Source organism: Ostrinia nubilalis, chromosome 16, assembly GCF_963855985.1.
Source record: "Ostrinia nubilalis chromosome 16, ilOstNubi1.1, whole genome shotgun sequence".
Taxonomy (NCBI): Eukaryota; Metazoa; Arthropoda; class Insecta; order Lepidoptera; family Crambidae; genus Ostrinia; species Ostrinia nubilalis.
Window position 1 is genome coordinate 2,489,832 of NC_087103.1, and position 27,967 is coordinate 2,517,798.

The 27,967-nt window shown below is 35.4% G+C and overlaps 1 protein-coding gene across 1 annotated transcript in view; it reads right to left on the bottom strand.

Annotated features, from left to right (window-relative positions):
* Positions 1–18,785, bottom strand: part of LOC135079242 (uncharacterized) — a 179,112-nt gene extending 160,327 nt beyond the window's left edge. The window contains exon 1 of the mRNA XM_063973836.1: positions 18,573–18,785. The gene's annotated coding sequence lies outside the window, so the exon portion shown is untranslated. The remainder of the gene's footprint in view (positions 1–18,572) is intronic.
* Positions 18,786–27,967: the final 9,182 nt, after the last annotated feature.

The following is a 27,967-nucleotide window of genomic DNA, read 5'->3' on the forward strand; positions in this document are numbered from 1 at the left end:
TAATACATATTAATAAGGGGTAAGATTAATAGGATATAAATAGGATCTCCAACATGCGGTTACGCGAGTCACATAACTAAACACATCTAAGGAAATACCTTCAAACTGCTTGAAAGTTAACGTTCGGAGTGGGTACACAATTATCTGACGAATTACAGCGAAGTTCCAGAGATATTTAGGGCATAATATTAGTATAGTGGGTTATAACGGGTGGTATACGGCTTCCTTGGTGGAATCGTAAAAACTTTGTTGGTAGATCCTTAATAATGTACAGAGTTTTTGTTAAGTAACGCCTACACATGAAAATTTCTCACGTTAGTATCGAAGAATAGGAGAAGATCAAAGTCGTTTTGTAAAAGCCTTAGGGTGAATTGCACCAACTAACTTTACCGCAACTTTGACGATAGCCGATGTTTTTTTTATGGAGTTTGATAGATTTTTGACGTTTTTCAAAGTTAAAGAAACATGGTGCTACCCGGCCTTAGAGTAGGCGCACACCGTTGATTTTTCGTCGGTCGATAGTTTAGTCGGGCAGTTGACCAGTATGGGCATGTTTGGGAGTGCGCACACTACGCCGATTCGATTTGGCCAATTCTTCATACAATTTGAAATCGGGCACAACTATCGGCCTACTAAAAATCAACGGTGTGCGCCTACTCTTAGTGTAGAACTGGACATCACTAGGTAGATGTCCCAGATATGACACTGACAGGAGGGCGCTATTATCAATACTAGGTTATTATTTCTATTTTGACACGACGTGTCCTTGGACTATAACCACAGAATAATAATAAGTACTAACTTGTCATAATTGTAAAGTCAAACGAAATACTTACCTACGAAATGTGCCTTTTCATTTCATTTTTCCAAAAATATAACATTGTGACATTACATTATTTATAGCCAGGATAAATATTGTATTTGTATTGCGAGTAAGTAAAGTATAATTTAATTTGAAACATTAGAATGATGTCAAAACATAGCTCAAACACAAACAAAGCAACTGTTTGCGTAAATATGCTAAAAACGCCAGTAAATAAGCAAAACAATTAAATCATGGCCTCGCGCCCGAAACTTCGTTTGGAATTAATAATTTTCATAACTTCTGCTTCCCTAGATGGCTGCTTAAATATTTAAAGCTGGGAATGTTTTATGTGTTGGCCCAAATCTGGAACATTCGGCGATTTATTTCGCTTTTAAGCCCGCATTCATAAATTGAGACGGGTAACACGAAATTTTCATTTTAGTTCGCCGCCTGAATGGACGTAAACCATATTTGCAGAAGTTGTGGTTTTGGTTGGGTTTATTTTCTACATCTCAGCTTTTATTTTATTAACTAGCGGCCGCCCGCGACTTCGTACGCGTGGATCCCGTTTTACCCCCTTCATCTATCTTACGCGGTTTAGTTTTTTTCATACAAATGTTTTTTCCCGCTAACTCCCGTTCCCGTGGGAAATTTGCAATATCCTGTTGTAACTAAGCTTTAAGTTTACTAAGGTACCTGCATGCCAAATTTTAAGCGTCTAACTTACGCGGTTTATATTTTTTCATACAAATGTTTTTTCCCGCTAACTCCCGTTCCCGTGAGAATTTTGCAATATCCTGTTGTAACTAAGCTTTAAATTTACTAAGGTACCTGCATGCCAAATTTCAAGCGTCTATCTTACGTGGCTTAGATTTTTTCATACAAATGTTTTTTTCTCGCTAATTCCCGTTCCTGTAGAAATTTTGCAATATCCTGTTATAACTAAGCTTTAAGTTTACTAAGGTACCTGCTTGCCAAATTTCAAGCGTCTAACTTAAGCGGTTTAGATTTTTCATACAAAAGGATTTTCCCGCTAATGCCCGTTCCCGTGGGAATTCCTAAGTATCCTATAACCTGCCCAGGAGTATGAAGAATAATTGTACTAAGTTTCGTTAAAATCCGTCGAGTAGTTTTTGTTTCTGGAACATACAGACAGACAGACAGACAGACAGACAGACAGACAGACAGACAGACAGACAGACAGACAGACAAAAATTTTACTGATTGCATTTTTGGCATCGGTATCGATCACTAATCACCCCCTGATAGTTATTTTGAAAATATATTTCATGTACAGAATTGACCTCTCTACAGATTTATTATAAGTATAGATGAAATGACTGAGCAAATCATAATAAAATTTTAAGTTTTAAGTCCATAAAACATTAAACTTTTCTGGGTAAAAATGATTTAAAGAAAGGTTTAGAAATGTTTGGCCTACAAACAGACCTTGCACATTTAATTTTATTTAATACTTTTAAAAATAATCCGGAAAAAAGCTCTATTCTCTTGTAAGGAATAGTTCACCATTACAACCATTTCAACTACAACTAGAAAATCATCTTAAAACAGAGATTTTAAATCAAACTAGTCACAGTGTATTATCATATTATGAGGGTTGATCTATTGACTATTTGACTGATTTTGACAAACGGGGACAAAAGTGGTACAAAACGCTTATAAGAAATCGAAAACTTACCTACACATAGCAGATCTATCGAGCAGACGTTTGCACATCTTTATGTATGAGGAGCAACTCCCAATTTTTCTTCGCCGGCCCATTTATTTGACCATAAAAGCAACCCCTGCAAGTTTGTACCTTGTGCCATGAACGAAATAAGTGGAGCGGTACGATTGATGCCTTCTTCTTCTTCTTCTTCTTAGTCGTTACGCTCTTGGCAGAGCGGTCGTGGTCACGTTGATGCCTTCGCGGGACTCAAAATATTGGCTCAATGAAAAAGTTAACGAGCAGCTACATCAAATATAACTTAAAGCAAACCGTGATTCGGTATTGCGATGAAAAAAGCATCAACAGCCTTTTTTGGGCGGGTTTGTGTCTTTCCTGTTCTGGTTGTTTCTTGTAAGCATTGTATTGTAGGCAGCGGAGGACGTTAGAGCAAAAACAAAAATTTAGTTTCGACGTGCACAAGGTGTTAGCTAATTTAAGATAACATGTAGGCTTTTAGGAAGAGACTTAAGTACTATAATATCAAGGAACGATTTAAGTTTTCGACCGAAGGAAACCTACTTATTAAATTTTAATTTAATTCAAATGTCTTAAGAAAGTGTGAACACAGTTAATATACGAGTACCTAAACATAATCTCCCAATATTCATATTCATCTTGCAGACTTTACCTTTTGCTCTATTAATAAGTAAATCTGTAGCGAATTCCAATTCGACCTGTCAAAGTGCTTGAAATATACAGCAAGCTTATCTGTATAAATCCCTATTAACGGTATAGAAACATGGTCTCAGAATTTGGAGTATAATATTTATCAGCACCACAGAGAGGTTCGTGGCGTACTTGGAATTTCACTTATTGCCAATCCGTAGAATGGTAGCGGCTTCACAGGGGTATAAACTATCGGGAGAAGCAATATTAAGACCTAAATTATATACATTATCAACCAGCATGAAAGCAAAATGTTCATTACATAATATAATAAATCTTCTTAGTCAAGGCGAGAGTGAATAGACACTTACAGGGCAGATTATGTACCATCCTAGACTGCATCTCACTTAACACCAGGTGCGATGGTGGTCAAATACCTGCCTTGTTATGCATAAAATAACCATTGTATACAATTTAAATACAATCAGCTGGTCTAAGAAAATACTTGAAGCTTTTTCAATAGGTAATTATGTATAATTACTACGCCAAGTATTTTCATAGTTGTTGAAAACTTCATATTATAACTGTTTTACGAGTAAAAGGCAGGTCAAATCTCATCGGTCTCTTCGTATAAAAACGATTCACTATTCAGTTCAGTCATAGTACCTAGTTTCCTTTATAACTTAACTACATTGAGTATCGGCCCTCATCAGAAATGCATCAACTGCACCTGAACGAATGCAACAGGTCATGGTTTTATTATTATCAATTCGCTATCGTTCCTAAAAGGCTGTTAAAGTTTGCGATTGAAAATGAAAAATACTGCCATTGTAGTCTACTTTATGATTTCTCAGTAATACTTCATTATTTCTCCCGTTTCTTTGAATCATCATCATCATCAACAGCCCTTTACAGTCCACTGCTGGACTATGAGCCTCCTCCACTATAGTAGAGGGTTTTGCCATAATCCCCACGCTTGGCAGGCGGGTTGGAGATCGCAGTTTAAAAGATTTATTTTTGTCAGAGAGCGCTGCTGCCCGTTCTTTGAATAACTTCAATAAAATAATTAGACACTGAATTCAAAACAGTGCTCAACGATTAAAACGTTTTGTGGAATAAAAACAAAATGTAAGGTTTGTCAAATATGATCTTAAAAACCAATAATTATTAAATTCTTGAATTAGAATACTAATTAGGTCCCAGCTAGAATCATCATTATCAGATCATTCAAGCTGGATTGCACCATCTTACTTCAACAAACGTCAAAAATCTGTCAAATACCTAGCATACAAAAAAACCGGCCAAGTGCGAGTCGGGCTCGCACACCGAGGGTTCCGCCGTACAAACGTAGCGGTTTACAATTTATGACGTATTAAATCAAATTACTTACTTGATTCCGTTGCGAGTAGTGGCGAATTTCAAAATATGCGGTATGATTATTTTTTATTTATTTATTTTTCCTGATTTTTCCTATATTTGCATTATAGGTAGGTACCTACCTCAGCGTTTTGAATTTTTGCGTTGATTTAGAATTTCTCATAGTTTAGAGGCAATTAGATTTAACCCTCGCTGTACGAGGTGGGGTGTGACACACCCCAATCCTTTAAAAATAGCCACAATTTTAAAAATTTGCAAGTGCTGAATTTGAAATTCTCAGTAGCTGGAATTAAGACACTGCTGCTTCGATCAGCGTTGCAAAATCAGTCCAGCGGTGACTACCAACTGAGTTACATGCCTTTAAAGTGCGTGTGGGTGTCACACACCCCACCTGGTACGGGACGTTGTTAAAAAGTTTAAAAAAAAATCTAACAGTTTTGGTGTAATTTATACAGGGTGTTAGGTAAATGGGTATATGAGCCGACACTAGCCCATGTTCACATAGGCATATAAATGGTATGGTGAAGTCAGAAATTTGATTTCACGATTTTAATTTTTTTAGTTTTCATACAAAATAAATTTTATAAAATCCGATTTGTATGAAAATTAAAATAATTAAAATGAAGATATTAATTTTCTGACTTCACCATACCATTTATATGACCATGTTGACATGGGCTAGTGTCGGCTCATATACCCATTTACCTAACACCCTGTATATTTTTAGCTTTGTCAATTGAATAAAATTCAATACAAATAATATTTTTCGTTATTTTTACGGTATCTGAAATTTTCAAGCACTTTTAGTCAAATTAGATGACTTTTAGTGCGAATCTGGAAGTTTAGTGCTGAGATCCGAAGATGTATGTGAACAAATACTTATGGGCTACAATTTAAACTTGGTGATACAATTTATGGGCTACTGAAATGGAATAACATATTTTATAAATAAATAAAATTGTTACGCTCCCATTTTATGCATTGAGCATACTCATTTTCTTTCATCAGAATTGTGGTAAATTGAAAACCGATGATCAAAACAAATTTATACCCTTCCAGTTTTTAATTTACTTTTAAATTATAGGTAAATACTTGTACTTTGATAAATAAAAACGGTTGTCATAATTAAAGACACTAAATAAAAATTATACATAGGAAACTGACTCCTAAATTACAAGAACAACGGAAATTGTGTCTTTTTGTTTTTTTTATGATAAAAATGTTATAATACATATTTTCAGCTCAGAGCATTTCTTAAACCTAATTAGCATACGTAAATAATCAATATTAAATATTAAATTCCACCTAAAAAAATGTTGAATGAAAATTTGATCACTTTGTATATTGGGGTGTGTCATACCCCACCTGGTACGGGACGTAACTTTTAGTCACCTCGTACACGGAGGGTTAAGAAGTGTTTGATATTATGAATTTCAACTTTAATATCTCTACGCGTTCATGTGAAAAAGGGTAGGTAGTAAGTTTATAATTATTAAAAAAATATTTTGTCATGTAAGCAAAAATAATATTTTAAATTTTATATAACTTCACAGGAAGTACCTTGTAGGTTTTGATTCCCTAGCGTGTGACGGAAATTCGTCTAAGGTGTCGGTATAAACTGCTGTATCTTTTGATCGCGTTAACTTAGAAGTTTGATTTTTTTACTTCTTAAAGGGACAATAGATCTAGGTATTTGGTATAAATTTCAATTTGATACCTTTATTCGTTCGTGAGAAATAAGGTAGTAAGTTTCATTTTATTAAAATATTTTTATTATATTATATAACTAAAAAAATGAAATTTTCGCAATTTTTCCTATATTTGCATTATATGACAATGCTTTATGCCAAATTTCAAGATTCTGAGTTTACGGGAAGTATCCTGTAGGTTTTGATTCCTTTGCAAGTGTCGAAAATTTGTTGAAAATATCGACATAATCGGCTGTATCTTTTGATTGGCTTGGCTTAGAAGTTTGATATTTTCACAGCTTAAAGGGACAATAGACCTGAGTATTTCATGTGAATTTCAGCTTGATACGTTCACGCGTTCTTGAGATAAAGGGTCTTGACAGACGGACGGACAGACGGACAACAAAGTGATCCTATAAGGGTTCCGTTTTTTCCTTTTGAGGTACGGAACCCTAAAAACACCAATTCTTATTATAATTATGGTTAAAGTAAAATATCAACTCAGCTTTAATTTACAAGAGCGTGACCCTCTCTCTCTAATTTATCACGGGCAAGGAGTATACGCAGGTCGAATCTTCGAAAAAATATCGAATTGTACGCCATCTTACTGACTTACAAACGTCAAAAATCTGTCAATCTCCATATAAAAAAAAACCGGCCAAGTGCGAGTCGGACTCGCGCACCGAGGGTTCCGTACAAACCTGCAAGGTTTACAAAGTTCGTTCATTACGACAATCGAGTCATAACTATGGTATTTTTATTGCAAAATGAAATTCATAACATTACAATGGGGAAAGTAACTACTTAAAAGGAGAATGCCCAAAAGTGGTATCGCTCGAAATCTAATTGTACATTGAGGGTACCACACCGTAAATTCCTTTCTTCATTTGTAATGATTTGCGAAAGTAGTAAGAAATTGTAAAACTTCCGGAATAAAATCCGATTTTAATAAAAAGTATTGTAACAATGAGCTGCAATCAGCAACACCTATCACCGAGCAACGACACTACGTAGTTCGCACGGTTGTCAATAGATGGCGCTGTTCGTAGTTAGCTCGCGGTATCATTTGATTTTTTCCTGTCCTTAAGTAGTCAGGGCTAACCACAAATCCCTTTCCCCTTGCAAAATGGTATAAATAACATTGGTATGCACGCAAGATTATTTTGTGTTTATGTTACGGTCAAAGTGATAAATGTGAAAATTATGAATAATCGCCGGTTATTATGAATAATTACCGAATGATTTGGTAAATGTGATTAATATGAGGTCATTTATGTGTGTATAAAACTAAATAGGCGGCTTAGGGGTGGCCCAAGGGCCACCCCCGCCGCACCTTAACCTATTTTTCACTTTAAATCAAAACATTATGTTATAGGCATCATGGAAAACTAATATTATGCAAGAAACACTCCAAACTCATTATGCCAATTTATATTAATATATGATATCAAAACGTTCAAAAGTTTGGCTGTACACGAGCACGTACACAAGATGTTGTTCTCTTTTATGAAATTTGTTAGTACTGAGCTTGAATTATTAAATAATCACTGCTAAATGTGATTCATTTATCACTTTTACCGCGACTGTCGGTAATTATTAATAATAACCGGTTATTATTAATAATTTTCAATTTATCACATTAACCGTAACATTTATATCTGATCCTTATCAAATAACGCTAGCTTTGGCGTAGCTAGGGTTTTTTTTTAGGCAGGGTAACTATCTACAAATATAAAACAAGTATTCTAAGGTAAAACCTGTAGCTATGCCAATGGACACCATTCATTTCACTTAAACCAAAATTACGTCAAAGTCCGGAGTTTTATAAAAAAAAAATATGCGGTATGATTATTTTTTATTTATTTATTTTTCCTATATTTGCATTATAGGAAGGTACCTACCTCAGCGTTTTGAATTTTTGCGTTGATTTAGAATTTCTCACAGTTTAGAGGCAATTAGATTTAAGAAGTGTTTGATATGAATTTCAACTTTAATATCTCTACGCGTTCATGTTTTTCCGTGGGAGAGCCACGCTTCGGCATGAATGGGCCGGCTCGACCGGAGTGATACCACGGCCTCACAAAAAACCGGCGTGAAGCAGCGCTTGCGCTGTGTTTCGCCGAGTGAGTGAGGATACCGGAGGCCCAATTGGGGGGGAATGGGATTTAAAAGGTTGGCAGCGCACTTGTGACTTCACTGATGTTGCGGGTGTACATGGGCGACGGCAATTGCTTACCATCAGGTGATCCGTCTGCTCGTTTGCCTCCTATCACATAAAAAAAAAATGTGAAAAAGGGTAGGTAGTAAGTTTATAATTATTAAAAAAATATTTTATGTCATGTAAGCAAAAATAATATTTTAAATTTTATATAACTTCAAATTTATCATTTTCGCAATTTTTCCTTTATCTGTACTATATAACGTTGCTTCGTGCCGAATTTCAAGATTCTGAGTTCACAGGAAGTACCTTGTAGGTTTTGATTCCCTAGCGTGTGACGGAAATTCGTCTAAGGTGTCGGTATAAACTGCTGTATCTTTTGATCGCGTTAACTTAGAAGTTTGATTTTTTTACTTCTTAAAGGGACAATAGATCTAGGTATTTGGTATAAATTTCAATTTGATACCTTTATTCGTTCGTGAGAAATAAGGTAGTAAGTTTCATTTTATTAAAATATTTTTATTATACTATATAACTAAAAAAATGTAATTTTCGCAATTTTTCCTATATTTGCATTATATGACAATGCTTTATGCCAAATTTCAAGATTCTGAGTTTACGGGAAGTATCCTGTAGGTTTTGATTCCTTTGCGAGTGTCGAAAATTTGTTGAAAATATCGACATAATCGGCTGTATCTTTTGATTGGCTTGGCTTAGAAGTTTGATATTTTCACAGCTTAAAGGGACAATAGACCTAAATATTTCATGTGAATTTCAGCTTGATACGTTCACGCGTTCTTGAGATAAAGGGTCTTGACAGAAGGACGGACGGACAACAAAGTGATCCTATAAGGGTTCCGTTTTTTCCTTTTGAGGTACGGAACCCTAATTACCGATCATTGTTATAGTTACGATTAAAGTAAGATTATGCTAATCCTTTACAGGAGCGTTAACCTGTCTCTCTATAATTTAGCATTTTTTTTGTTATATCGCCAAACTAATTTTTCTGCATAACCCGAAGGTAAACTGGATGAGAATGCCTTATGGCATTAAGTTCGCCTAATGTTAATAATTTGGCATTGAAGTATAAATAAATAAATCTTCGAAAAAAATAAACTAATTATTGTTTTGTAAAATAACCTACAAGTTTTAGGCTGAGTTGCACCATCTAACGTCAAAAACTCCATACAAAAACCAACGTTATTATTAATTTTTGTTATAGCTACGGTTAAAGTAAGTTGGTGCAACTCAGCCTTAGAACAGTTAACAGACAGAACTCAAAATATGAACTCATAACGCTTGAGCATCACTGATTACATAACTACAGAACTGATGCCGCATCATTACGAAGGCCTTTACGGCAATGGCGCCGCCGTAAAAAGCAGTTTAGTATCAATCGGGCCCGGGCACGGGTCGTTAGGCAATCGACTGAGGTAACGGAGTATTACTGCTATTATTGCTACGGTAACGTGGATGCTGGAACTCGGGGAACCTTTAAGTTACAGTAACGGCTGGGGCGGGGCTGTATTATTATTATTGGATTTTTTGAGCCTTCATTTACGCCAGCTCGACCAGGTTAGATCTATTGTGGCAGCCCTTGTGTTTAGAGTTCACTGCTTAGTCCCGTTGAGTCTATGCGGGGCTTTAGGTGATTACTGTAATTTAGAGCACGCAACGTAAAAAATGATACAACAAATTAATAATGTGAAAGGTTTGTTCCAGCGTTCCTACAGAACACTTGGCATTTATGTTTTTCTACAAGCCCCAGAGTCCAAAAGGTAAGGGGACATGCAAAGACAACTTGTCTTCCCAATGAATATAGGTCAGAATTCAATAAAACATTTCATTTGACACACTGGTAAATGCCCCCGAATCATTAAGAAATATTTTAACAATAAATTCGCACTTGACCGTCACTAAACGAAATGATCAAAAGCGATTACCACAGATTAAGAGTACAGATAATACCTAGTTCCAAAAAAAAACTTGATGTAATAACCAGTATGGACATGTATGGAAGTGCGCAAATTACATCGATTTGGTATCGGCCGATACAAATTAGAATCGAGCCCAACTATCGGTCAATTAAAGTCGGTGGTCTGCGCTTAAGCTTACCTAAACACAACAACATACTCGAATGTGTAATAAATTAATATTACTTTTCAAACATTACGTTTCAAAGTGTTTTCAATTCTCCTTACTCAATACGAGGTCCATTCGGGGAAACCCCATCATAATATATGCTAAAACAGTGTAATCTATTAAGCTACTAATAAAAAGGGCCTTCTGAGAACACTTTTACATAAAAGCTAGGTAAATAAAAGCTTACTAAATCCATTTTGCGCAATAACTGTCACTCGGTTTCCGATAAACTTTCTAAAACTTATAGAATTACTACCGAAGTTAAAAGTGATAGTTTAATTGCTATTTCAGGTTAAACAAAGTTAGTATGAACTACTTAGGGAATTGAATTAAAAAGTTTAAATAGACATCACAATCTCTTGTAGAACTATCTGTTTATTAATCTTTGCACTAAGCGTTTCGATGACTCTTTTATAATGCGAACAGCTAGGAACTGGAATTCGTTACCTGCTGCTGTCTTTCCCGAAGACTATAATCCGGGTCTTTTCAAGGCGAGAGTAAATAGGCACTTACAGAGCAGATATGTACCATCCTAGACTGCATCCCACTTAACATCAGGTGCGATTGTGGTCAAATACCTGCCTTGTTATGCATAAAAAAATCAATTTACAGAGCAAGGAAAATACTTATGAAAAAGGACAACAATAAGACTCACCCCAGACTACAGATATTTAGTCGGCCGATAGTTTGGTCGCTTCTAATTTGTATGAAGAATCAATCAATATTAGTCAAGACAAAGTCTTTGAGAGAGCAACTTCAAATTGCCCCACTTCTTTTCAGCACCACAGCCATAATGTTGTATGTAGGACAAGCGAATAATAATAATAATATGGTGGCAGGCTATTTTTTGAAGGTATAAGTGGCATAAGGAACCTAATAAAGATTTTGAAGAAAAATCCAAGTTTCTTCAATGTTATTTTACAAATTCTACATGTTTTAGATCTTCTTGCATGTAAAGAAGCTACAGGCAATCGAAAAGTCACGTGACCTAGCGACTTCTAACCCTTGGCGAAAGAAAACAAAATATTTGCATCGCAAACGACTCCGAAACTCGAATACGTATCGTTTTCACGTAACCTTTTTAGTGAAGTGTTATTATTTGGGTAGAAATGGGCGACTAGAAATTGGTTATTTGATATCTGAAATCTAGAAAGTTGAACTTTAATATAGAAATGATAAATTAACCTTTTGATCCAATTCTAAAAGGAATCTAGAAATTCTATTACAAATAATTTAATTTTCAATTTCTAGTTGAGATTGAAATATTTTCTGTTAGATCATATTTTAATGGACCCTATTCAATTTCAGAAATAGTTAACGTGGACGAAAATCAGAAGTTTATTTTATTTCAGCCTATTTATTTACCTAGTTTATTTTGAAATTTAGAATTTCAGATGTTTTCCAGACAACCTAACAACCCAAATGCTTCAATCGCATTTTAGTAATTAATATTTATAACAAAGTAACTTAGAAATTTTACTAATGTTACTGTAATTGTATTTGTTTTACAGAACTCTATCTAAGCGTTACGGAGCTTTTTAAATTTTAATTATTTTAAAAGATAAATACACGCGAATCAAATGATCCCTATTTTTGTGTTTGATAATTTAACGATCTGCTCTTAACTAAAATTAATAAAATCATATTTCATTTGCTAAAATTACTAGGGTGTAGGTTTACAGAGTAATGCCCGTTTTCACCTATAGGGGTCACTTGTCACTATTTGTTTGTTACCATAGGGTAACACATGACAGGAATTTTGTTTACATAGGGGTCACTTAAATATTGGGGATTGATGGTGAAAACGGGAATTAGTCTCTAGAGAGTTTCAATAGAAAAGCCAAAATTACTTTCGTGAATTGTATTAGACAATCGTAGCTCGTAAAAACCAACTTGTCCTTCAAAAAGCCCCTCAATATTCTATTCTATTCGAATAATGCCCCATCAAACAAAGCCACCAGCAAATATTTTATCTCTTCACACACAAAAAGTGAGTTCTCTCCACATATTACGCAATCCTCACTTTTTCCCCATTGCCGTAAATCTCTAGATCCGAGGAATAGCGCATACAAAATCCCTTTTATCCAAAACAAAACTGTTTACTGACCCTTTTTTATCAGCTTACCGTATATCTACCTCGTATTAACATGATGAACACGGTTAGGCAAGAAAAATGGTTTAAGCGCCCGGTATTCGGGTGATCAAATTGTATTAAAAGCCCTAACCTATTTTGAGGTTAAGGTTGTTAACAGCGATACGTTTAGAGACAGAGCTGGTCCGTTAACGCGTTTTTACTCACGCGTTTCGAATCGCGGATTTGAATCAGTACTATAGGTTCATAAAATATACATAATATTCTGTCCATGTGTAAGTACCATCTACAGGCAGCAGTTACGCTAGTCAACATACATTTCTTCAGTTGACCATGAAGCTTACACTTTTGTGTTACATTTTGTGTTTATTCGTTATGCAGTAGACTTATGAGTAAGTACCTACTTAAAATATCTGGTAGAGGGTATTACGTGTGATAGTTATCACAATTATGTAAATACTTGTCTCTATGTAAAATAGGTTAAGTGTTACTATATTCTGTCAATTTTTATTCCGATCGGTAGGGCAAAGGAAAGTTAGCCTTATAGCTAAGTTAGCTAAAAGCTAAAATAAGTGGACACATTTACCTACTAATGGGAAACAGAAAACAAGAGTTGCTACTACTAATAAAATAATATTTTGCCATGCAGTGGCATCAAAAGCCAGTGTTGCAATGGCATATGCAAACGTTTGGTTTGTGGAAGCACGTCAGAATGCGAGCTAAAGTACGGGTTTGTCATACAGAGCTTAGAGTGGTTTAGATGGGTTAAGCTCTAACAAGGAAAATATTTACTTTGACGTTTATCAACTACTAAATAACTACTTGTAAATGCGCACTAAAATACCATTTAATTATTTTGCACGGATAAATACTTATAGGCTAGATGTTTAAAGTCTCAGAAATTGGGCCTTTGATTAAGAAAATTATTTAATAATTAATGAAGATTTATTTGGGTTAACGATTGAGTTGTAGAGTTTTTAATGGCGTGAAAATACAAAACAGTTTATGTAGTTATTGCAATTTTCGTATAAATTATTACTCTGTGAGTTTCTGACTCTAGGACGTGAATTCTTAGTAATTTGTCTATGTTTTACTTAGTATTTTTACCTTCTTAACCACCGCCGAATATCTATGTAATCTAAACTTTCCGTTTTGTCAAAAGGTATCAGACCTCTACAATTGACCAACATAAAGGTCAACAATTGACCTCTACATTTTATTGATTGTCATTTGATTTCAATTATGTATCAATCTTCTTTGACATTTTTCTCCTTTGACATTTTTTCCTTTGACTGATCGTTGTTTCAGCCAAATTACGTTCACTGCTGGACAAGCTATCCTTCGCTGCCCGCATCCATATGCTTCCCTCAAGCTTCAGTACCACTAAATGTTTGGAAAATTTGACTGCGATAGTAATTTGTTTTCAATTATCCCGCTGCCAGTCAAGCCGCAGCCCAACGTATGTGCGCCCATCATGTATAATGTGCCGTTTGTCCTTGCGAACTCGGATAGAATACTAATATCATTGCCTAATGTGTATTTATCTTCTGACAACTGAACATATCAGATATGAAAGACCATTTATTTTGAGTGAACGCTTGATGTAATCATGGCATATTATACGACATAATACGCTATTTGAGTGGCATTTCACGTATCAAATATCGCCTTATTCTTTGTCTGTCATGAGGATTGTTACACGCTGGTTTCAAGTTTTATGAACCGCTTTTATTGTGTGTACGACTTGGTACCGTTTAAACCTTCCCTGGACTAGAACAATTAAAACCAAAATAAGTCAAATCGGTCCAAACATTCTCGAGTTTCAGCGGGACTAACGAACAGCAATTCATTTTTATGTCATGACGTAAGAGTAGGCGCACACCGTTGATTTTTAGTTGGCCGATAGTTGTGCCCGATTTTAAATTGTATGAAGAATCGGCCAAATCGAATCGGCGTAGTGTGCGCACTACTGATTAGTGGATTTATTAGATTATTCTTCAAGGATAGAGTTGTACAAGTTGGGTTGATAAAAGCTAAAGAGTTTGAATCATAGTTTATTGGATTGGAACATACTTAGAGTAGGCGCACACCGTTGATTTTTAGTTGGCCGATAGTTGTGCCCGATTTTAAATTGTATGAAAAATCGGCCAAATCGAATCGGCGTAGTGCGCACACTACATGAATAACTTCAAAAATGCACTTGAATCAGATATGATTCAAATTCTTTAGCTTTTATCAACCCAACTTATACAACTCTATCCTTGAAGAATAATTTAATGAATCCGCTAATCACTAGTAGTACTTAATTAAAATTAAAATATGACACTAAAATATCCCAATTTATTCCGATATGCAAATCGCTACCAGTCAAGCCCCGTCCTTGTCGTTTGCCGTGTGGAAGCGCCACTTGTCTTCGAAGCTGACGTCGGAATGCTAATGCTGTCGTTCTATAAGTCCAGTGACACCTCTCGGCTTAGAGATTGGAGGGGTGAAATCCCTTTGAAAGGTTTGGGTTCGATTTCTAAGTAGAGCATTATTATAACATAGTTTATGTACAATAATCTAAAAATATTTTTAAGGTTGAAAATCAATTATGGTGTCTTAAAAAAATATACATTTATCATTCTAATTACAAAGCTAATTTATAAAAATTACAGTAAAATCGTAAAATTATTCTTGATTTATTATTTATGAAAAAAGTAGCTTTTGCCCGCAGGTTCGCCCGCGTGGAATTCAGGTAGAAATAAAAACCGATAATTTATACTTAAAATATTTCTCAGTTCTCAGTCAGTGAGCTAATCGCTAGCAAGTGCATATAAAGCATTGTGGGAGGCTCATGTTCAACAGTGGAGGTCCTATGGCTGAGATGATGATGATGAGTGCGTATAACATACCTATACCACATATGCCACAGGAGGTTTTGCGTGAAAGTGCGTCCAAAAACATTGGATTTGAGGGAAAAACCATCCATCCATCTTCACAAACTTTTACTTTATAATATTAGTAGAAAGTTTGATAAGGACTCTTTCTCACTGAGATATTTTTATTTTATTTTATTAGGGATAACAAACAATTGCACAAACAGATTTAACAAAATGTCTTACAAACAGATATCCCGGTTACTGCAAAAACTCCCTTTGCAGTGTCCCGCAAAAAATCGGTTCGTTCGAATTTCATATATGCAATGTGTGTTCACGCGACTAAATTTCTTGAAAGGGATAGGGCCCAAAGTAGGTACATTAAAGTTACTTCACGCGGATATCCCACGATGCAATTGACGTAAACGCCATCGCTCTCAGTCAAGGCACATCCCGTCAATGTATCACATGCTCTCGCGTGGGCGGGACCGGAATATCAACGTCGTCATACTGGCATTAGCGGCTGATGTACGACTTGTATCATATTGATGGCGCCGTAAAACAATTTGTGAAGCGTAAATAAATAATTTTATTTAGTGATGTGTCAAATTATTGATAAGATCTTTGATATTTTACTGATGGCTCTTTTGTGTGGCTCCAATGACACTTCGAAACACAAATGGTAATGATATACAGGTGCTTGATTAATGAACCTAATGACACCAAGTCATAATGTAAGTGGCAATTGAATAGTGGTACTAACCACGCTAAGGTTTTATGAGAGCAGATTGATTTCAAAATATTTCGAGAATCGTAAAAACTAAATCAAAACAGATGATTGAAACTTACATAAAAAGTAATTAACATTTTCATTACATGATATGTAACAACAGTGATAATTGAAATTTTCCAATGTAAGTTTCAAATTGCAATTCAATGTTTATTTGCATATTAAATGCTCACTGTTATAACAGTAAAATAAGGTAACTTATAATTTAGATAGACTTAGTCGCTACCAATTAACCAATCTGGAAATCAAGGCCTATGTTCAGCAGTGGCTGTCCTTTGGCTATAATGATGATGATGATAACTTATATGATAATGACGATAATAACTTAAATACCGCATAGATATTGCTGGACATGAGCGTAGCAGTTTCACATTTCATACATTACAAGTTAGTTACTACAGTTCTCTTGGTATACCTATCTAATAATCTAATTTCAGCTTTTACACGTTACATCTTAAGCCCTCATGCTTCTAACTATTCCTTTGTTCCTAAAATCCAATATAGCCGACTTTTCTAAGAAACAAAACACACATCTAATTTCTATCTCACGATCAAACCCACCTACAACCCACTATGTGGTAAGTACTGAGTACTCCCTGGGGTGGGTTGAACTGCTGTCGGACCCGTTTCAAAATTAATCAGAAGAAATTCGAAAAGGAGTTCGAATTTAGGATCAGCCTTCGTTCCTAAATGGACGACAGGTGGCGCAAATATTATTAGATATTGCCGGTTTATCTTGGAAATATGACAAGGATAAACACAACGAATAGATCCCTGAGGATTTGTAAGACACCTATTACCAAAGAAGATATTTCTTGTCTTTTATAAAAATATTCAATGACCTTGAAGGTATCCAATGTCAATATTTTTAATTAAATTAAAAGCAGCAAGTGATGTCTTTAAATACTTTTGTTTCACTCTTTATTTGCTTATTTATTTATAAAATTTAATGCACACTATAGGTGCCTATCATTAGTACAAAAGATGAACTTTATAGGTACTATGATGTGTCTTTCTCTTCACATTAGGAAATTAGAGTGGTATTTTTCTAGTCGATCATTTATAGTACCACATGGGTACTTCAAGTATTGCCACCAATACTTTATGCTTCTAAAAACGGGAATTGCGGTGAACTCTCCCATATTTCCCCAAAGCCTGTATCTCCATACAACCGAGCAACCTAAATCAATGGCTTGTACGACGTATGCCCATGGGACAACACACGACACGCCACGACTTTTAGGGGAATCAGAAACAGGACAATCTCCCCAGTGGACACTGTGACCTTTAGAAATAGGATGAATGTAGCGCGTTAAGGGTCAAATTGTGCGCACATTTTCTACTTACGCGTACATTTTTTCGCCGTTTACTTATGCAGTTTAATGTGCGAGAATTTCAGTCGTAAATGCCTTGGAAAATATTGGGCAGAGAAAAAAGTTCTGGCGTCCAAAAAAGGTTTTGTATTTTATTTAATGCTCATGAAATGAAAACTCGTTCTAAAAAGACAAATGAAATAATGAAAAAGCATTTTATGTGTCAAAAACGAGCATCAGAGCATAAAACGCAATTAATTCAGACATGCTTCCGAGCCCGTGAAATAGCATTTTTATGAAATTCACGGAATTTTTAAAATATAATGAAACACGTTTCATTTTTATTTTATAAATGTTGGTTTAATTGAAGATCAAAAAATAATTTTGCAGACCAAAAAAAGGGATAAAATAAATTTTAATGACCATGGAAAAAGTCGATTGTGACTTGCTACTCTATAACCTTCAATTTAATTTTAGATGAGATAATTTGCATTAGCTGTTAACCTAGAAACATAATGTAGAGGACTGTTATTGATCACAATCTCACACACTGATGTGGCCTAAAAGATACAATGATGAAGATGGATGTCGAAACCCTTGAGCATTTGACCATTGCACCAAAGTCATATTGTAAAAGTTAGGATTATCAATTAGAATAAAAAATGTTTTTCATTATTCAAGATTAGAGATAAATAAACAATAATAATAATAACGTCAAAGAAGGATACCAATATTACATGTTATTAGAAAATTTAAAAATGTTTTAAAACCATTCTGATTACTTCTATTGTAATTATGAAAAATGTTGATACGATGCTTGTCACAATTTGAAAAATGTGTTTGCAAAAAAATAATTAATTTGTGCCATATTACACGAAAAATAGCCGTCAAAAAGAATAAATTCCAACCACATTGTTGTTACAACGGTCGACGCACAAAACACCTCATTTAAATTCAACACAATATTTTACACGGGCACCGACACCCGAATTAATTAGGAAAAACCCAACTAACCTGCAAAATGGGAAGGTCATCGTTGGTTGTTTCGGCAGATCGGGGACTGGGAACCGGCCATAACCGTCCGGGTACCAACAACACACGCACACAACCACAATGTAATCACCACACCACTTATCAATCACACGAATAAAGTTGCTATCGTCTACGAAGTTGCCCCCTCGTAGCACTCGTAGCACATGGCAGGCCGACGTAGCGCGTAGCGTCCGCCCCGGTGCTCGTAGCTCGACTGACTACGAATAAGGCGGGTGTCCACAGCGCAACTCGCGGCCAAAGTTAATCTTGCAAATAGCAAGAAACTTTTCGGAGCTTTCCCACGGATGTAATAACGGCGTTGTAAACTCTGCTTTACGATTGATGCTCGCTTGTTTCGGGCATTTTAATGTAGCTCTCACTACGAAGTGGTTAAAAAGCAACATTTAGAGCGAAATGTTGTTCTGAAATGGTTGAGAGTTAAGCAAATGCTGATAAAATTTCCGCGAAACACGTTTAGTTGAAAGGATTTTGGGGCTGTTTTTTATTCTAACAAAGTTAGTGACGCAAATAAATAGAAAATGTTAATAAATTTACATCTCTTTGATAACAAAGTTTTCTAAAACTCACTGATGCCCAAGATAGCCTTTATCAAAATTACTTCCCACACTTATTGATATGACTTGGAAGTCATTAATTATTTGATTATACATCTAAATTATGTAGAACTTACGAGTGCTTATGGCTAAAAAGAGGATAGAAGACACATGCCCGTTTTCACCATAAATCCCTAATTTTTAAGTGACATAAGGGTCATAAAAATTAGGAATTGATGGTGAAAACGGACAACAGTCTGTTAATCATTGACTGACATACTTTTAATTAAGTAACTGATTAATGATAAAACTAATTAGTAATTTTAAAATTACCGTTGCTTCCAAATAATTCCAAATCTCTGTGTAAACCAATCCCGTTATTAAAATTCAACGACGACCTAAGTAAATAAAAACGTACTTAAAAATACTTAACCCTGAAACGTGGTTGGATTTGTATGGAATTAATGATATCACACTCGGACGTGTATGGGTAATCGCGCACAGGGATTACGTAAAAGGCTTAAAATACTTAGGGTGTAATAAAAATGCTTGGATTTTTCGCTGTGTTAGATTTTATGATGGTCTGATCCCTAGGGCGAGCGTACAACATTCAGTATTAGCGTTAAAAGTATTATGATCTTTATGACAAAGATGTTAAGAATATTATCTGCATCAATCGTTCGTTCGTTCGTTCGTTCGTTTCAGCTGAAAGACGTCCACTGCTGGACAAAGGCCTCCCCCAAGGATTTCTACAAAGACCGGTCCTGCGCCGCTTGCATCCAGGTACCTCCCGCGACCTTCACAAGATCACCTTCACAAGTGTTTAATTAATTTATTTATTTTATTAAGTGGTCATTTTCTTTTAGTAGTTTTTAAACCTTGCCTGTCGGCCTTGTCGGCCGTTTGGTGTAGTGGTTCGAAACGGACTACTATTCCGGAGGTTGCGGGTTCGATTCCCGCACAATACAAACATTTGTGTGCATGAATATATTTGTTTGTATTGGACTGGGTGTTTTCTATGTATAATATGTATGTATTTACAAAAAAAAAAGTATTTATGTATTTAAGTATGTTTATATCCGTTGTCTAGTACCCATAGTACAAGCTTTGCTTAGTTTGGGACTAGAAGCGCAGTGTAAAATGTCCAAGGATATTTATTTATTTTATTTATTATTTATTTAAATCTTTTAAATAGCAATTTATTGAAAGATAAAAATGTTAAATAGGCTTAGAGATTCCTCAGATTACCAACCGGGTTATGTGGAAATCATTGTGGGAGGCCCATGTTCAGTAGTGGACGTCCTGTGGCTGAAATGATGATGAGATGCCACAGAGTGACATGCGTGACTGAAATAGTTATTTATTATACGATATTCCGGTGATGAACATGTTTTTTGTAGATGGAAAAGTATATATTTCAACAGAAGTGACCGTAAAATGTATAATAGCATTAGCCTAATTTAAATGGGGAAAATTCCAAAAAAAGCTTAATCAAACATTTAATACAATAAAAAATGTATTTAAACAACCCAGTTAGTTATTTGCGCCTGTCTCTCGTAAATTAATTACAATAAGTTAATTAATTTACACTCCGTCCCGATGTTAGGATATCCTCAGGGTTTTCCCGATATGATTTCTCTTATTTTCAGTGTATTTTTATAAATATGCTGCCTTAGACATTAGACATTCTCACGTCCGAAATACCGCAGTGTCTCAAGAAAAAAGTATTTGAACACCATCACGTGATGGTATACGGAAGCTAAGGTCTGTTATAATATTAGAACATAATTATATCTGTTATAATATAATATTTGGCCCGACATACCTCGCACTGCATGTGAAGGTGAGCCTTTGGAAGATGGCGTAGTAAATAACTAATTAATTTAAACCTTATTTTCCTATGTATTTTTCGATACTTTAATAATCATTCTACGCAGCGGAGAGGAATTTCAGATATCAGATATCCCTGAAATTGGTCCAGTCATTCTTATTCAGTTTAACATAATTAATAAAATGTTGGCTCACAAAAATCACAAAAACATATTTTGTCAAATGATAGAAAAACAAACATTGAAGCAAAAAGTATGTTACCCACAGTTACACCAAATGGCAATGCCAGATTTTGTATGGAAAGTGGCGTCTTTTTTTTTTCGCGCGGCCATCGATCAAACTTTGTTTTTTGATTACAAAATAGTGTAATAAACCAAACTTACTATGGCATGTATACCTCTAAACTCAGTCTGAACTGAGTTACGAGCATTAGAAGTTTGATGATTTTCATACTAGATTTGCTTTTTGTGCGCAAGTTTTGTAAGAAATTGCAACAAAATATTGCGCTGATTCTGCTCCATACTGATGTCTGGAGCATTTAATGGATGGTATTGTTTGTTTACACATACAATCTCACTAGTTTGTTGCAATTTCTTACAAAACTTTGCGCGCAAAAAGCAAATCTAGTATGAAAATCATCAAACTTCTAATGCTCATAACTCAGTTCAGACTGAGTTTAGAGGTATACATGTCATAGTAAGTTTGATTTATTACACTATTTTGTAATCAAAAAACAAAGTTTGGTCGATGGCCGCGCGAAAAAAAAAGACGCCAATTTCCGGCATTGTCTTTTAACTAACAGTTTCCAAACAGCATTTAATCAAGCAAAGCGTTTAAACACAAGCAAACTTATTTGCATCTGGTTCGTGTAAAATAAATTAAAACAAGTTAATTACTTACGCGCAGGCCGCATCCCTCTGGAAGCGTCTCGGGGGTGTAACGCGATACGTTTAGAATTTTATTAACCCTTAATTTGAATTTGTCCGGTAGGGCGGACACTAACTTTAGAAACCAAGTAGGGGGTGTTGTAAATGTTATTTTTATTTTATTCTTCAATATTATTTTTTTATAACCTCTGAAAAAGTTTGTAGAAAGTGAACTTTGACGTTCGCAACACTGTATCTGTCAGTCGCGAACAAAATGTCAGCGAAGAGACAGTCATCTGTTTTCGATAAGGTAAATTATTTTTTTTTTCAGTGTTTTGCTGTTAAAAGCTCATTGTTTTTGCAATTTGTTTAACAATAATACGTGTATGATAATGTTTAGCTGAAATTCATAACATTTTATACATGTTTTGGTGTTTTTTTACTCGCTTGATCTCTTTGTCCGGCACAGCGGACATTGTCAATTACTCACTGATATTCATAAAACAACTTTGTCCGCTGTGGCGGACATAGTCAAATTTAGGTTGTTTTGCGGTTTTGGGTGTTTTCTTATGTTTTTTTTTGTTTTTCATTTGTCTGAGGCATGCGCGTACTTCAAGAACATTGGCTTTAGTCCCTAGAACCCGCTTCCTCAGACGCAAGTGAGAAATCTGATACCGATTTTGAAATGCTTGATAAATGTGCTTCTACTAACTCAAACTATTCTTCACCTGCACCCTCTATCGAAATGATAATGATATGATCTCTCGCTAATATAAATATTAGCTTTAGCTTCTCTTATAACGTTGCAGGTATTGTCAAAAAAAGACAGTGGTGTTCTACATAAAGTTACAAACGCGCCTTTGCTTTGTGATGGGCAAAAATGCAAGAAACTGTTTTTAGATTTCCATACCAAATGATTGTTTTATGTGTTCGTTTTTAATGTTACGCTTAATTACTTACTTAATTTTTCTTGCCAAAACACCAATTTCCAAGGTGTTTTATTCTCAATACAATAAAAATTCTTAATAAAATTAGTTTATAACGAAGTTTTTTTATTTATCCCCTATTTGCCAATGTCCGCCACGGCGAACATTCAAATCTACTCGTTATTTATGACGTCTTTGGCAGTGTCCGCTGTGACGGACACGAATTTTCCCAACTCTGGGAAATGCAGGATTTTTTTTCATATTTTTTTAAAAGTTCTTAGCATACCCTCGATGCCCTACATTCATCAAACTCATGTATTTCCATTTTTTATGTCGTTGCCAAATGAAGGGTTAGAGTAAAAATGATCCGCAGGAAAAGTGAGTGAGTTTCTATTGATTTTAATACCAACATGATGTTTTTTTTTTATAAAAAAAAATCAATAAGAATAGGATAATAATGAATGATTGGTAATAATGCTTATAGCAGGTGTTGGAAACCGGTTCTTTTATATTTTGTCTATGTTTTTATATTTTTGATATCTTTTGTTTTGGGTTTGATTATATTAATGTGTAATGATATATGTCTGGGCATTTACGAACAAATAAAGTTCCTTAATTTTTACCAAGGCTTTGTTTTCCGCCCGCCCTAGCAGCTGTCCTATATAGCAGGTATATCATTTACAAATTAATTTTAGTGCTAATTAAGATTATGTGTAAATATGTGTTCGCAATAAGTCTTATGTAATGGTTTTCTTTATTTCAGATCGGTTGCTGGTTGCTGTGGAGATAGTGCCGTTTGAAACTTATTCGTGAACGCTTACCAGTAGTAGTGTATGGAGTGCTGGTTAATAAAGGTAAGTGTTTTTAATTCATTTCAATTTGAAAGCAGGCAAAAATTGGATCATAGATAGCAAATTAGGTACTCTTTGCGATGAATATTTATTTTTGTCCTAAGATAGCTGCATTTATACATGAACACTTCCAAAGTATAAAATAGAGGCCCCAGTACGAAGATGTATTACTATTTCCTTATACTATGCCATAAAGCTCGTTGCTACTAAACTAATTAGATTAAAACGCGTGCATAACATGCGATGAGGTGCTAAACCGGCTACATTTTCCCATTACACAACCAATACATAAGTCTTGATAAAACCTTTTCTATTATCTTATGCTGGTAAAATAATTATGACAGTCTTAAAAACGGTTCTTATTACTAAGTAAGAAACAAGTTTTGATGAAACCGTTTGTTTTATGTGACTACTAGCTTCCGCATTTTCGTGTTTTAGGCGTACCATTGTATAGTAAAACCGTAAAAACTGATAAAACACGAATAATTCAATGTAAGTTTACAGGAGACACCGGTTGAAAAAGAAATTATCTTGAAAATTAAATCTTATTTAGATACTAGCTTTCCGCCCGCGGCTTCGCCCGCGTGGAAATTTGTCTGTCACAGAAAAACTGTATCGCGCGCGTCCCTGTTTCAAAAACCGGGATAAAAACTATCCTATATCCTTTCCCGGGACTCAAACTATCTCTATGTCAAATTTCATCAAAATCGGTTTCGTGGTTTAGTCGTGAAAGCAAGACAGACAGAGTTACTTTTTCATTTATGATATTAGTATAGATTGTTGTTCTCCATCTTAACGCGAAATACCACAAACTGATATCTCAGAAACTAAAACACCTCCAAACTTGAAATTTGTCGGGTAGGTTTCTTAAAGAGACATCCGCTAAGAATGAATTTTACGAAACTCCACCCCTAAGGTCCTTTTCACACGTCCCGGTTGCCGGCTAACCGGCGCCGGGTATCCGGTGGTGAAGTGTATGGGCATGGTACGTAACTTTCACATGTTCCGGCGTAATTAATCCGGCATGCCCATACACTTCACCACCGGGTACCCGGCGCCGGATAGCCGGCAACCGGGACATGTGAAAAGGGCCTAAGAGGATGAAACGGTAACCACGCATAAGAAGTCAAGGGCGGCAGCTAGTGTAATATGTATAAATGTTTATTAATTAGTAAAGTTATCCCAATAATAATTGTTTCAAAAAGTTATTTATATCCAGAAATGCTGGAGTCTCGAAAGGATTTAAATAAATTACGTAATTAGAGAAAGCAATGAGCAAATCCCTCGGGAGTACACAAATAGAAACGTCCCAAGCTTACTCGTATTATGATTAATGATTCAGGGTATATCGGGACGACTTCAATTAATATTACACGAGTAATATGAAAGAGTAATTAGCGCAAATTGATGTATAATTGGAATAAAGGGTCATTTGAACACAGAGCGTTTTAAGACAAGTCTATGTATAAAAGATATCTGCATTAGCTTAAAAGTACCTGTATCTCACTACATTGTTTCCACTATTGCAACTCGAGTATAGTAGATTTTACAGCTTGAGAAGGCCCAGAGAACGAGAAACGTTCATTTTTGTCAATTTATGAGGTCCATCATGAGTAAGTAATTACATAAGTAAATTAATTAATAGTTGTTTGCAATAAATAAACAAATACTACATAATACGAGTATTGTCTTGACGTAAATACCTTCGTTATATCTTCGAATTAGAATGAATAAAAGGTACATTATTCTTACAAACAGCTTATAACCCAAAAAAATAATGGAGTAAGTACCAAGTAAGTGATATTCCACGCACGGCACCATGAGAAGGGGTTTCCATCAAAAAGTCAATATGAGCGGGCGCAAATAAATCTTCTTAGATAAAGAAGGACTGAGCCTCTCTGATGTCGGTCACTCACTTTTTATGTGCCCTTGGAGTTTCGTGCGATACATACGGATATCTAGGATGTTAGAATTCAAAAAACAAGAAAGGCTAAGGCCCTTTGCTCTACCTTGGCTCTCGAAATACTGAGTGAGATGACCGATTCTTGTTTTTAAAAACTTCTTGCAATGAGTTTTATAAGTTTTTAATGAGTTTTGTTTATGTGAGAAACTGAGAATATAGTAATTTGTATCGCACAAATTTTAATAGTCCCTTTACCCTTCCTGCTAAGCTAAAATAATATGCTTGCATTACGAGTGGGTTCACCACAATAGGCCAGCGGCGGCGAGGTTCGAACCAGCATTCGTCGGATCTTGAGTCAGTTAGACCGACACTTTCCCATTCAGCTATTGTCGCAAAACAATAACGCAACTACGTGCTAAATTATTTCAAGGAATACTTTGTAGATGGATACGACCTGCAAGCTTTCAAGAGGAGAGCGTATCTTCACCTTAAAGGCCGGCAACGCACCTGTAGATAACGCCCCTGGGTCTGCGGGTGCCATCAAGTGATCCGTCTGCTCGTTTGCCTCCTGTCACATAAAAAAAAAGACAAAAGAACATCACAACTGTATGTCTCAATATACATATAAAAGTAACACATCCGTCCAGTACGATATATGTTCTGATATATCTCAAGAACTGCAAGTTGAAGGTGCAGTAGCCAAAATATGATAAGGCGCTCGCTGGCACCGGACTGTGGGATTTGTTCTTTGTTTCTGAAAGTGTTGGATACGTGCCTAATTTTATTTGTTTTGAAGCTGGATGTGAAATGCTCCTCAAGATTAGGGCAAGCTTCTATTTCACAAGATTGGTGGTCAATATAACCTGTTTGTTGGACAGCTACAAAATTTTTGGCGGTTTTAGCACAGAATAATAATAAAGTACTACGTACAGAAGTTTTACTTCGCGAAGGTATTTAAAAAAATGTATGCTCAATGTCATTAACAATATGGTGTAATTTAGCTTGTCTCAAGAGTCAAGCACCTTTTTGTTGACAAACGTCAGTGATCTGTACTGCGCCGAAGCTATAGGGCTGACTTCGGTAAAATGATGTGACGTGAAGTGCCAAACCGCCAGAAAATGACGGAGGAAATACATGACTTAGCATGAATTATCTATCATGAATAATATTAACTACTTATTAACCTCTCAGTGTCTTCAGGTAAGTTAAAAAAGTACATTCTGAGTTTTTATTATTATTTAGGCAGTTAAATACTGCACAGTATTTAGTACACCATTTTCTTTGTTTTTTTTCCATCATACACAAGAATACGCGTGCGTGAGTCAATGCTCGCTAGTATGTGAGGCCTTGTCGAATAGTAATCCTGTAGGGTGCCTTCGTGCGTGTTTTGTTTTCAAAGATGAACAGGCCTGGTTTTAGTTAGAATCAGAATGCTTTGAAAAAGGTTTATTAATACTCGTACTCAACATTTTATTGCATCCATTATGTACCTAAAATTAGAACATTATGGGCTCTGTAGGGCATGGCATTTAGGAGAGAGGAGGACCACTATTATTATGAACCTAACTTTTACTACCTACATAGAGTTGATAGAGTGACTTTCAAACAGGATGAATTAATTGTGTTGCTTTTAACAAAGCAGCGTATCACAGATTATGTAACCTGTAGTTGTATTTACAACGAATAATTTAATAAGTTAAACACATTAAATTCTACCTAGCATTTTTGATTGATAGCTGCCATATTTATTATGGCTTATAGCGTAAGCTTCTAACTAAATATTTGAGAGGTTTCAACCAATAATAACAGTGACTTGAGTCTACACTCAAGTATCATACTTGAGCAGCCGTTCATACTACAAGCCTAACGCCCGTATTCACAAACGATGCTTCAAGCTTGCTTAAGTGAAGCAGCAAACCGAACGCACAGCGTTGAATAGAGCTATACTACCCGTTCGCTCTAAGTTTGCCGGTCCGTGGAATGCGCGTCCCCTCCCCCAAACGCAATTAGTTAGTGATTGAACGCAATTAATGTGTCTTATTTTACGCAAATACACAATTTTTATCAATATTAATAAATAAAAAATATTTTCAACATAGTTTGCTATAGTTATAGATAGACGCTTCCCTTCGAGTGATGTCATATCGCCAGCGGCAAACTTATCGCGAACAGATAGTAAGTTAGTTCGTGTGTCATCCTGTGCGTCCACGCGCACTGTGAGACCTCATAGTAACGTTTGTGAATACAGGCGTAAGGTGTAGTTTATCGATATGTTTTGGACACAAAAAGTAAAACTCTTGAAAAGTAAATTTATTCATGACGTCCAGAAACATTTTACCGTTGTTTTTAACCTCTCGCACATTCAACGTGGTTTCCCGTAATTAACCACAATGCAAACGAATGAACGCTTTCCAATTAAACGCAAATCACGAATCGCAATACTTGGA